At 42.8% G+C, this 12,763-nt stretch overlaps 1 protein-coding gene across 15 annotated transcripts in view; it reads left to right on the top strand.

Annotated features, from left to right (window-relative positions):
- Positions 1-12,763, top strand: part of rbfox3a (RNA binding fox-1 homolog 3a) — a 976,802-nt gene that overhangs the window by 820,711 nt on the left and 143,328 nt on the right. The window contains exon 1 of one of the 15 annotated variants that reach the window (XM_039740620.1): positions 4,971-4,995. The exons of the other annotated variants lie outside the window; for them this stretch is intronic. The gene's annotated coding sequence lies outside the window, so the exon portion shown is untranslated. Of the gene's footprint in view, positions 1-4,970; positions 4,996-12,763 lie in introns of those variants that run through there. 15 annotated transcript variants of the gene reach the window in all.

Raw genomic sequence — 12,763 nt, 5'->3', positions numbered from 1 at the left:
TTTGCAAAGATATTGAAGAGTTTTTAGGCTCAACAGGAGTATTTTTCGAGATTCTGTTAACGTTTTGAAATTTATTTTGCATTTATATTTAACGTTTGTTTTGTGACTTGTCATGATGGCGTTAGTCGGTTGTTATGGGTCTGGTCACACGAGTCTCACCCTCAATGCCAGTTACAAAGAGGGGTCTTGTTTTTTTTCCAGCCATTTTCTATTTGAGTTTGCAGATATTTCCCTACTTACTAAACTTCTGGTTCCTTTTTTATTGATGACTTTGGTGAGTTCCTTTTGGCCTTTGATTCTTATTTTTTGTTTCCCCTGAAGGTGCGACTTGATTTCCTGGTTATTCTATTATGTTTCTGAGTCTCCTTCCTGGTATATCCAGACACTCAACGCTTGGCACAGATATCCATTTGATATTTTATTATATTGCTTTTTAATGCCTTTTTCATTTGGTTTATGTTGATATATGTATGTGTTCTGGCCTCTTCAACATTTTGCGGATTGGAGCGTATTTAATGATATCTCTATAATAAGTATTCATTTTTTGATAAATTTAAATGACAAATCCTGTACCTGAGGTTCTGTATTGTCGAGGCGCGGTTCTGATATCGAGATATGAATTGATGGTATTGATATTGTTCATATCATAGTCATTGTAGTGGCACATGGCGTAGGATTGTAGATGGACTTTATGGTTCTCTGCTACGACTCCAGATTCTTATTCATGCAAGACAGTGAAGCAACTTGGACAGCTAAAATGAGCGGCTCCGAAATTAAAATACGTGTATTTTATATATAAATGTCTACAAGTGGAAGTCTGGGTGTCTGTCCAGCCTGGTAGTGAGGGGCTCCACCACCAAATTTACACAAGCGAGGCCAGCACGTCGGCAAAACGAAACCTCTGAAGAAAAAGTCACTTGCTTAGCGGCTAATACAGAAGTAAGGCGAGTACATCAACAAAATGGTATCCCTTTTACTTTTCCACCCGCCACTAATACACAAATGAGATGAGCACGCAGGCAAAAGGAAACCTCCGAAGAAAGACAGTCGATTAGCAGCTAATACATAAAGGATGCGAGCACGTCAGCAACACGAAACCTCCTAGGAGAGAGACGCCCAGAGGAGTTCCTTTCAATTACCTGACATCTCTGCTTTTCAATTTTTTTTTTGTGACGATTTTAATAGCTTCTTGGACCCCGGGCTTTTTACAGCACAGACTTCTACGGCTAGTTGTGATATAAGAATGCTGCAAGGTGATGTTAAAGATGTATGTAAGCAGTTAGTGGATTTTACCAAGTCCTTGCATCAAGAAGTAGGGGCAGTTAATAATATAAATCAAAGGCTTGACAATGTCAGTCGCCATCAACGGAGCAGAGCACCAGCCTGAAGAGTCTGTAGTGTTTGCAGACAACCCCGAGAAGTGCAGTGTTTCTCTAAACCAGTGCCTTGTGCGTTTCAGTTTACGGCTGAGCACATAGTCTACTGACATGGCCCACAGTGGACACTTGACATCTCCTTACTTGGTGATAATTCAAGGATGAAGCCACCTCACAGCAGAGGTGCCCTCCTCCCAAAGACAGCAGCAGGAGAACTCAAATTCAGGACCTTCAGATCACATACCAACGCCTTCAGCTACTGCGGCCAACCAGATCCTCTAACTACAAGGATGCCTCTTACTTAGCAGTCTGCCGTCCCTCCTTCAGCCTTACTACACACACACCCCATTAGATCAGACTATAAAAACACAAATAAAAATTGAACAAATATAACAGTCTCAAACCCAACAATAATCAACTTATTTCTAAGTGAAAAGTTAACAGACCATAATTATAATAACAAGAACTTACACGACCTGGCAGCCATGGTGACCATTTCCTAGACTCAAAGCCGCCTCACATTGAACACCACCCTTAGACGTCTCCTACCTGCTTCTTCATGCCAGCGATGAATTCTGGTGCTGCTTGTTCCATTTTGGTGAACACTCTATTAGATCCACCATCTCAATAACACAATCGTGAGATAGCAGTTCACTACATCCAGCATACAAACATGGCCAAGAGGTTTAGTTGTCATTCAGCAAAATATTAAAATGGACACAAAGCACGGACTGCGCATATGACTGTTAGTGCCAGATGTGCCAGTTCATCATCTCGGATTTCCTACTAGAGTTCTCCCACATTGTCGTCCTTGCAGAGATTGCAGAGAATGGTGTGCTAAAAAACGAGTAGCAGTATTGTGATAATGAGCGATGTCTCAGGAGAATGGCCCCTCGCCCAACAAAAAGGGCCACAGACCCTCAAGTGACGCGCCTCTACTCCAAGGCGTGGAGACGAGTTCATCTGAACACACAACACGTTGCAGCTTGAAGAGGACGGTAATATAGCAGCAGAAGGCCATGCTGGGCTCCAGTCCTGTCAGCTTAGATCACACAGAGAAGGCTACGGTGAGCAAGTATTGTGAAGTCTGAAAAAGGTCAACTGGTCCAGTTATGCTATATAACACATGGATGACAGGGTCAGATTTAAGTGTAAAGTGTACGAGTCCATGGATCCATCTTACCTTGTGCCATCAGTGCAGACAGTCCACAACAGGAGTGAAGTGCTGTGTGAATATTAAATGCCACGGCATACCCAAGCACCCTTCATGGACACAGTCTGCCCTTTTTGGAGTAGACAATGTGCCATGTCACAAAGCACACATCATCTCAAGCTGGTTGTATAAACACAGCAGTGATGTCAGGCCATTCACTCCAATGGCCTCCTCAGGTCCAAGTCCATTAGGGTGTCTTTGGGATGAGCAGGAACGGGAGGTGACGAGAAACAAGAGAGCTCTGGCCCAGCAGCAAAAGAACCAAATCGGGTCAGAAATGGTCTGCAGAGACTCCGATAACTCAAACAGAAACTGAAATTGTGAACACGTGGCTGTCAGTTTGGAAAGTTTGAAAATGAAGCAATGAGCTGAGCTTGAGAGTTATAATGTCAGTTAAAAACCGCAAAGGCTGCTCAAAAAGCCGACCTTCTGAACTCGGCCATTCAGTTATTTTAATTCTCTGACACATGCAGCACAGTTTTGGAATAATTAACAAACTATGTACTGATAATATTGTGTTCAGATAATATTAAGTGTGAAGCTTAGGACAAATGAAAGTCAAAATACAATTAGAAATGAGCAAATATTACGCAAAGAATTGAATACTTTAGTTACGTGCTGTGGGTTGTTAGGCATTAAAAGAAATTGTTCATTTCAAAAGAAGCATTTACACCATCTCAGAAGTGAAGGTGCAGGGTGGAACAAAAGTTAATTAAGAAGCAGGAGGATCCAAACAATTTGGGTCAGAAATGTCTGATAAAAAGAGTACGAGACTTGAAGGTAGACGGAAAGGTGGGAATCTGAACAACTGCTGAATTGTCGTTTGAATGTTATTGTCTTTATTATTTAGATTCTGCATGTCATTAGTTTCATCTTTGTGTAATATGTCCGTGCTTTAATTGTTATGATAACCTCTTTACATATTAAAAGTGAGTGGTGGGGTTTCGCTGAGGGTGTGTGAGATAATGACCTGCAACAGGTTAAGTGCTGGGACCAGAAATTTGGAACTGCAGGGTGGACAACAAGGTCACCATCGCCTCCATATCTCTCGCCACTATGCCTGGGAAGACCTGGTATCCCAGATCTAGAAAGAGGTTGGCAGCATTAGTTCTGGTGGAATTGATACAATTGGACCAAAGAAATGTTTGTAGCATCTTTACTGAATTCAGGCCTTGATGATCCCAGACATTCCTGAAGATAGAAAGGCGTCCTGCCCAGTACTGTATCAGGTAGATGCACCAAACAAAGTGTCCACCCAGAATGCACAACACAACAAACATGATTGAGAAACCCACAAAATACACAAAGAGAAGGCCGAGCTGAATTAGCACATAATAAGAAAGCCTGTGAGGTTTTGGGCAGCCGGCGTTTCTGGCTCCTCATCACGGGGGAATTTGCTGCCTGAGACGACACAGTGCTGGGAAGTGATTTTTTAAATAAGGTTTCAATCCAATTTAGAGCACTAGCGCGCCACTAACTAATACAGATTGGGAGGGAGACGGGGAGGGACTGTCTGGGTCCTAATGCCAAACGAGGGATTCCTGAAGGGGAAATATCTCATTCACAGCCTGCCAGGGTATTTTTCTCCCGTGCTCTTGTTATAGTTACAGCTTATTAGAAAGCAAGGGAAGCGTCGTTTCTTTGTGCAATTACTTAAAGGACCTCAGATGAATCACAGACAATAGTGGCATCACAAAAGATGGCAAAGTTTTCCTTCTGAAAAGAGAAGCGGATGACGATATCACAGAGGTCCTTTATCCCAACAATTCATATCTAGTCGATCACTTTTATTCCCGGAATGGATTGTTTTCCAGATGGCAGGATAGCAGCCACACAAGAGCTTCTGCTGATCAGGCAGAGTTAATTGCTCCCCGTAATCAGTGACACCGCAGAGAGGGGAAACGTTCCAGAGAGTAACCTGCAGGCACTTCCTGAATTTAAAGAGAGGACTAAACAGGCAATCCATAATGTCCTCCTGCTCTGCTTCCCCCACCCATCTAGTGGGAAATAAACTCATTTACTGAGTTTCACTCGGATTTGCAAGTCGATTTTGGAAGTGAGGACGCGGAGGCGAGCACCCCAATATACCGCCTTACTTCACCAGAAAAATCATTAAGATGTCTACAAGAATCTGGGGATGTTTTCTTGTAGTGGTTGCAGGACCATTGATCGCACGCCTCCTTTCTTATCTGGAACATTAATAACATTCTGATGCTGTGATTTTTTTTTTTTTTTTTCTTTTTTTAAGGCACGAGAAATTGTGCAGAGTGCATTAAAATGTAATGCACTCCACCTGGGACGCCGATTAAATGTGAATTTCTTATTTGTGTCTGAAAAAAAAAAAAAAAGAGAAAGAAATACAGAGCGTCAGCCCAGTCGTCGTACTTACAGTGCAAAAAGCTTCAGGTAAGCAACGTGCTATTGTTGTATTGATGAGCACTGACGAGTCTCCAGGATGGATTACAAGAGTGTGGTGTCCCTCAATAGCATGGTTACGCGCGTTCGTTCGTCTTTTCCTGAGCCTTGTCCATAGCTCCCTCCTCACTTGTCCACCTTAGTGACCTGCCACTTTAAAAGAGCCGTGAGCCCTGAATCTCCGCCAAGTGCCGGGGCTCCAACGAGATCATAAATATCACAACGTTGTCATTTTCCCCTTTTGTTTTAGCCGATATTCTTATGGTAACTTTGAAATTCTGCCATATGTTTAATGTGCTCTTGTCTGTTATGACGCCGGAGAATGGTGACATGTTGGTTGGGCATGCAAGTAAGAATTTCACCATACTCTGTGCCTGTGACAGTACGGTGACAACTGATGTGAGGTACCTCAAGGGAGGTAGGCTGGTCACCAGGGCCTAAGGTGGCCCTTAAAGATTGCGATATTTTGAAGGCTCACGCATGTTATGCGGTGGCTTGTCACATCTCCATAATCTCTGGCCCTGTGCCTTGGAGTTTTTTTGCTATCTTGATCATCCAGGTTTCTTTAAAAGACTATAAATGTGATTCGGCTCCTTTTCCGATACTCATTTTGTGGCTGTTTCCTTTGTTATTTTATTTCCTTTAATTTGATTGCTTATTACTCATCTTTTGTTTGTTTTTTGCTGTTCCTCTCTCTCATACTGCTATCTAGTAAAGCATTCTTTGATTTGATGCTCATTCATGACATAAAGTGTGAACCTGCTTGTTGGTCACCAAGGCCACAGGTCCAAGGGGCAGTTCATTGTTGTATTAGGGTGATAACACCTATGGATCTCTGCTAAGTGTGGCGCCCTCCTTTCAGGTGCCATGCAGCTGCTATTGTGCCCGGTCCTGAGTAGCATCACCGTTTGATAATGTACCTATCACTTCAGGAGCTCCACGAGGGAAGTCCCTCTCCGGTGCTAAGTGTTGGGGATTTGCGGTGCTTGGTACTTCACGGGGCACATACACCACCCCGCCTTCGTCATTCACGTTTTAGATACTTCATATGGTGGAGGGGGGGATACTAAAAAATAAATAATTCGTAAATAGTAAGTAGCAGCTCATATTTTCCACATTCTCTTATCACTACAAAGAAATCTGAGGGAACGTTGGCCATAAGCCTTCTCTGGCAGAATCACTTGTCAGCCAACATCAGCCTTCTCTGTTATGTTTCTACTTTTTTTCAGAGAGTTTCCTTCCACCTTCACCTTTTACTTGTTTTCCATCCTGTAAAGTTATGAGAGCTCTTCTTATGGATAATCAGCACGTGTGGCGTGTGTCATAAATGTCCTGGGAGAAACGTAGTCAGATGTACGGGGTCTGCTGTTGGCGTGTAGAAGATGGAGTGGTGTGACGGCGAAGTCTGCTGACAGTGGGTGAGATGCTCATTTGGAGAAAATGTTTAAAGGGGCAGTTGGAAAATTTAGATATCAGTGCTGGATTTGTTTTGGAGAAAGCAGGGAAGTTCTGCTGTGTAAGGCCACGTCGCACTACATGACCGTTCCAGCGATTTTCAGGCGTAGCCTTCGTTTACGCACTCTTGAAACGTTGGAGGCTCATTCGCTGTCTTTACTTGAAAATGTCAATCCCAGGTGGCGTTTGGTTTCCTGTTGATGATGTGCACTGATTACTCCTGAAGTATCCCTTTAACAATATTTTAGCAAAAAATCATGCGTTTTACAGGTGTCAGTCATGCAACTGGATACCTGACATGTGAATTACAAGGCACGGGAGATTGATTATTGGGTTTTTTTTCCATCGTTATTTTACACATCGTTTGCCATTTAACAGTTCTCTTTATTCGGCTTTATTCTCAGCCGTCGCTACAAAGTACATGAGGCAAGTAACTTAAAAAAGTAGGAACCCTAGTTATGGCTGGCTGTGCCTTTGCCCATGTGGAGTTTGGACGTTCTCCCCATGGATGCCTGGGTTTTCTTCTGGCTTTTCCTCTCACCTCCCTAAAGACGTGCAGGCCTGGCTGATTGTCAATTGCAAATTTGCCTCGCTGCGAGTGCGACTGTAGGTGGTCTGTGTGAGTGGGCTCTCTGACGGACTGGCAGAGCATTTTCTTTCCTTGCACCAAGTGCTGCTCTAATAGGTCTGATGGTTGCTGTGATGACTAAAAGATAAAGACAGCATTAACCAGAAGGATCCAGACGTTACATTGAACGTAAATGGTAGTGGAAAGTTTTTTCGCAGGCTTTTGTCCTGCCGTTTCATGGCACTTTAGTCGTGCTTGCGTTTTTTGGGAGGACTTAACACTTTTTTTCAGAATGTTTAAGTGGGTTTTCTCCAGGTTTTCCACCCATGCTGCGCTTTTTCTTCTTTCAGAGAGGTTGATTGACCAGTCTAAATTATGTGGGTTTGCCCAATTAGTGGACTAACAGACTGTGATGGGCTTCTTTCTGCTTCCCCGTGAAGTTGGCACTTGAAGAGAAGCTTCATGAAATCTGTTGGATTATGAAACAAATGTTTGTTCCGTTAGGGGGCTCTCTCAGTGTCTGTACATCAAAGGATGTCCTGTGACAGTTTGGCCAGATTTTGTACATTTAGGTCACATGTTCCTATCGATCTGATCAACCCAAGGTGTCACTATGCATTCTTTGTTTTTTCAGTTTGCACTGGTCCTTAAGTAATGGTCAAGTATGAAGACCCCCAAATACACATTAAGGGACAGAGAGTAGCCGAGGCAACGTCAGTCACATAACATTAAAGATGTTTATAACAACTGTGAAGTTAATCTGGGTAGCACTACCCATACTGACCGTCAGGGTACACTACCGTCACAGCAGGAGGTCACTCAAGACCCTCTAGGTCATAATATAAGCCCCCAGACCTCTAGCCTAAGAGGTGTACTGGGGAGGACAACCAATCTGGCCCTCTCTAGTACACCTGGGTGGTGTCGCTGGGGTGTGGGGGTCCTACCCATACGACACTAGAGATTGAAGATGTCAGCCGCTGGACCCTGACAGCGCACCCAGAAAGTGTTTGGGGTAAAACATAAAAGAGCTCTGCTTCCTTCCATCACAGAGTTTAGAGTTAGTGACGAGGAAGGTGAGCAGGGGAAACATGGCCAGGGGCTTACTGCTTTGTAATGAGGCCCCAGCAAGCATTTGGGGGGCCACTGGGCTTTGAGTTGTTTATGTTCTGTCTTTTGCTGTGCTCCTGTATTACTTCTGGTTTTTGTTTTTTCTTATTTTATTAAAGCCTTTTGTGTGTTTTGGATTCCGGTGTTTGTGGTTGTGTGATGCCCCCTACAGGCTTTACCATTAAAAACAGAATGGTGGCCACTTTTTGTATATCATGTATACTGCATTCTGGGGTGCTTTATTTTGGCTCCTGTGTACAGCGACTTTAATGCAAGTCCTTTGCAGGCCAAAGCCTGGCGGCTGTAAACCAGGTGCAGCAACACCACAAAATTACCGAGTGTCCATTGGGAAGCATGCCCACCATGTCTAAAGGCCAGGGAAATTTACAGTGTGTATCATCTGCCACACGTTCTTCTTCACCAGATTGGTTTTCTAAATTATATCTGCATTTTCAAAGACTTCCAGACTGTGACATTATTCGTTTGGCACTTTGCGTTGTTGTCATTAAAGCAGATTCTTGACTTGAGTTTCTCCCTTCTTCCTAATAAAAACGGATTACCCTCCATGCACTGTGCTGCAACATAACATACCACATTAACAAGAGAAAGAGCCTTCCTTAAAAATAAAGGTGACAGAGAGAGCGGCTCTTTAAAGCAGTGCCATCGGGGGAGCCATCTTTGGTTCTCAAAAGACCCATCCACATGAAGGTTCCAGAAAGACCTTTTAGATCTGTAACTGACCAGACTCCGTCCAGTAGAGAGCCGTGAGCAGTTGGTAAACGATACCAGTAGCTCCTGAATCTAAAGGGGGGTCCAGGCTCAGTAGCCTATGATGCAGTAAAGATTTACCTTTTTTTATATATGAGGATGTTTTTGAAAGCAAAAAGAATGCACTTCATATGAAATTCAAATTCCAGAATGAAATGGCGCTTTGACAAGCAGTGGAACTACGAGGAAGCTCAAAACCCAGTCGTCGTCATCGTCGTCTTCTTCTTTCGGCTGCTCCTGTTAGGGGTCACCACAGTGGATCATCTCCTTCCATATCTTCCTGTCCTCCTCATCTTGTTCTGTCACACCCACCACCTGCATGTCCCCTCTCACCACATCCATAAACCTTCTCTTAGGCCTTCCTCTTCTCCTCTTAACCTGGTAAAACACCATTAAAGAGCCAGTAGTTTTTAAGAGCGCGCGTGTCTTGGTGGTCACTGACCTTCTCTTTGCAGGCAATCAGATCAGCTTTAACTTTGAAAACATACTGAAGAAAAGCCATAAAAAAATCTTAGAACTCCTGCACCCTGATATGTGAGGTTTTCCATTTTTTTATTCCACCGGTTATTTAGATGTTAATGAGCTGGAATGCAGCAAAACAATCGCCTTCACGTGTTCAGATGAACCAGTCGTGCGCTGCTTGGGGCAGACAGATGGACTGGGGACGACAAGATCTCGATTTCCAAACGACCTCGTCTCCTCTGCAGTCCCCTGCACAGGCTCTGTGGGTCCAGCTCTCCGACTGGCGCAGCAGAATAGTTTTTCATTTGGATAATGGAGCATTTCCCTAATTGAGAGGACAGTCTCATTTGTTTGCCAACATGTCAATGGCTGCGGCTCTCATTGTTTCCACTACATTTACATTAATGCAATTCTCTGCACTCTTATTAAATAGAGGATCTTTCTACTTCATTGATGGTGCGCTGTGAAACTTAATGCTGCTTAGTCAGGGTAAAGCACTAATTGCAATAAAGGAAAAAAGGAAGCGGGATAACATTTGGAAGCGTTTTCTTCTCTCGGCCTTCAGGACTTGATGATGTCTTTGTTATTTGTGCTTCGTTTTCAGGCCCTTTGTGGAGCGTCTCGCTTTTAAACCTTTATTCAGCAAGTGTGTCTGCATTGTTTGGTTTGTTTTGCATTACACAGAATTAATCAGCTCTCCGGATAAATAAGGCAGTAAAAGCCTTCAGAGAGCTTGGAGGATGGAGCGCTGACCTGAGGGAGCTCCGTAACGCCGTAGACTGTTTAGAATGAGACGACAGTGCTCATGTCGGGTGAACGCTGCCTCCTAGGAAAGGTCCTGCTATGGCCGCCTGTCGTTTGACACGACTACGGAAACGAGAAATCTACAGAACTACTCCAGTTCACGGTTAGACCTCAAGCACTGACATACGCAGTCTTAAGCTTTTTATGTGCGGGTTCACAATTTCTAGACTGCAAATGCAACATGTGTGAAGTGAGAGGCACTATATGAAAGAGAGATAGATATGGAAGTCAGTATATGACACACGTGAAGGGCAACTTGTAGATTGCAAAGGCTTTATATGATAGAGAGACAGAGCCAACCGTCCATTTTCTGAACCCACTGACCTGAGGTCGTAGCAAGCTTAGGGCACAAGCCTGGAGCAGTCCCAGTACACACACACACACCACAGGGGCCAGTTTAGCATCGCCAGTCTACCTATGAAAGGCAGCGTATAATGGAGAGAGAGACTGCAAAGGCACTGCAACACACGCTGTGCAAAGGTACAGACAGACAGACAGACTGCAAATGCACTGTTTATGTATGACAGGTACATCTTAGGTAGAAGTAGAATAACATTACCACAACTGCAATGATCTGCTACCCATTGTGTCAAAGACTCCACACACACACACACACACACACACACACCCACCCAGTCTCACCACTCAGTGTGTGTAAACATCAAAGTCATTAGTCAGAATACAACAGTCTTTCACCCTGGAGGGGGTTTCAGTGCTGGCAGCTCATGAGGGAGATGACCTCACTTTGAAAAGTCGCTCAGGCGACAGTTTGACAGCTGCTTCTCTGGCGTTATAAATGACCAGTTAATATTCCATCAGTTAATAAAGAGCTGACTTGTAGTTCAATATACACAATTAATTAGGGATTTATCTGAGGGGGTGGAGGTGTTGTATTTTAAATATATTTGAAGGGAGTCTAATCCAGTGGCCCTCTTAAGCTGACAGTAGCTTTCTGATTGAAAGGGTTATTACTTTCCTGTGACTGAACCGAGGGTCCCATCAGAGGAGGTATCACACAGTCCTCATGAGCCATCCTAGATTACTGTAAGATTAATATCTTTCCAAAAATAAAGGGCAAAAGACAGCAATAGATTAAAAGAAATTATCCCAGTACCTCACCTCACCCTACTCAACCCAAGCAATCATCCCCTGAAAGCCGAGAGAATCCAGTGAGTGACAAATACTTTCAATATAAACACAACCCTGCCAATCTCGCAGAACGGCCACCCCTGCCTGCCTGGGAAAAATCAAAGGCTGTCAGCAGGAGGACAAAGCAACAATCAGAATGAGGACTGACCATGAGCAGCTGCTAATTTACACCCTGACACTCCGTCTGGGAGGCAGGAGTTGGGGGCGCGACAGGACAGGAAGCCTGTAATTTAATCAAGGGTTATAATCAAAAATTTATCAGTTAATTGATCTCTCACCTCGAGTTTGCCAAGAGAGCAATTTAGATTTCTTCTCATTGCACCTTTCTGCCACTATTGAGCAATGTTGTACAAAACAAAGGATGTTTGCTGGTAATGATCAAGCAAATCTTTAATCTGCTCTGAAACATGATATGATAATCCATCCCTTATCTTAGTCACCTGATTATATTAGGAAGTGCAAGTATGGTGGCCACCTTACATATCTGTCTATCTAGGTACCATATAGTGCCTTTCCTGTCTGCCAGTCTTTACAGTGGCTTGTAGATCTGTCTGTTATATTGTGCCACCTTTCTATGTATTCATCATGTGCTTCCTTTTTCACCCATCTGTCATACAATGCCTTTAATATCTATCTATCTATCTATCTATCTATCTATCTATCTATCTATCTATCTATCTATCTATCTATCCTGCCTACTATGCTAAAATTAAAATCTATCTATCTCTATCTATCTAATTAAATATATAATTAAATACATTATGCTGTCCCAATCTGCGTATTGTAGAGTGATTTTCATATTTTCTTTCTATATTTATATAGTTCCTTTCATACAGCTGTCTATCTCTGTATGGTACCTTTCATAACTATCTATTTGTGTATTATATTGTGCCTTTCTTCTCTATCAGTTTTATTAAGTTACTTTAATTTCTGTTTAATCTTGTTTTATATAGTGTCTTTATTATCTACCTTTAAATCCTTTTTATAAACACATTTTTACTCTCTGGCTTTTAACCCAGTATGATATGTTGGCTATCTGTATATTTTATTATTATTTTTTTTTTTTTAAGAATCTCCTCAGTTCTTATGTGTTTCTGTTTTTCATTTACCCTTTGGTTTTGTGATTCTGATATGTTGGGTTTTTATTGTACTGGACTTTGGTCAGCCTTGATGTTGTTTTTAAAGTGCTTTATAAATAAATAGATCTACCTGCCTACTGTATATAGTTTCATTCATATCTATCTGCCTACCTATCTATGTATTATATAGTGCATTTCCTTTCTATTCTATTTAGTACCCTTCAAATCTATTTATTTTATGTGCTACATTAGAACAATTGAGTACATTTCATATCAGTCAGTTAGTCATCATCCAACCCGCTATATCCTTACACAAGATCACGGGAGTCCGCTGGAGCCAATCCCAGCCAACACAGGGTGCAAGGCG

This window comes from Polypterus senegalus, chromosome 17, assembly GCF_016835505.1.
Source record: "Polypterus senegalus isolate Bchr_013 chromosome 17, ASM1683550v1, whole genome shotgun sequence".
NCBI classification, from domain to species: Eukaryota; Metazoa; Chordata; class Cladistia; order Polypteriformes; family Polypteridae; genus Polypterus; species Polypterus senegalus.
This window is presented reverse-complemented; position numbering and strand designations above follow the sequence as displayed.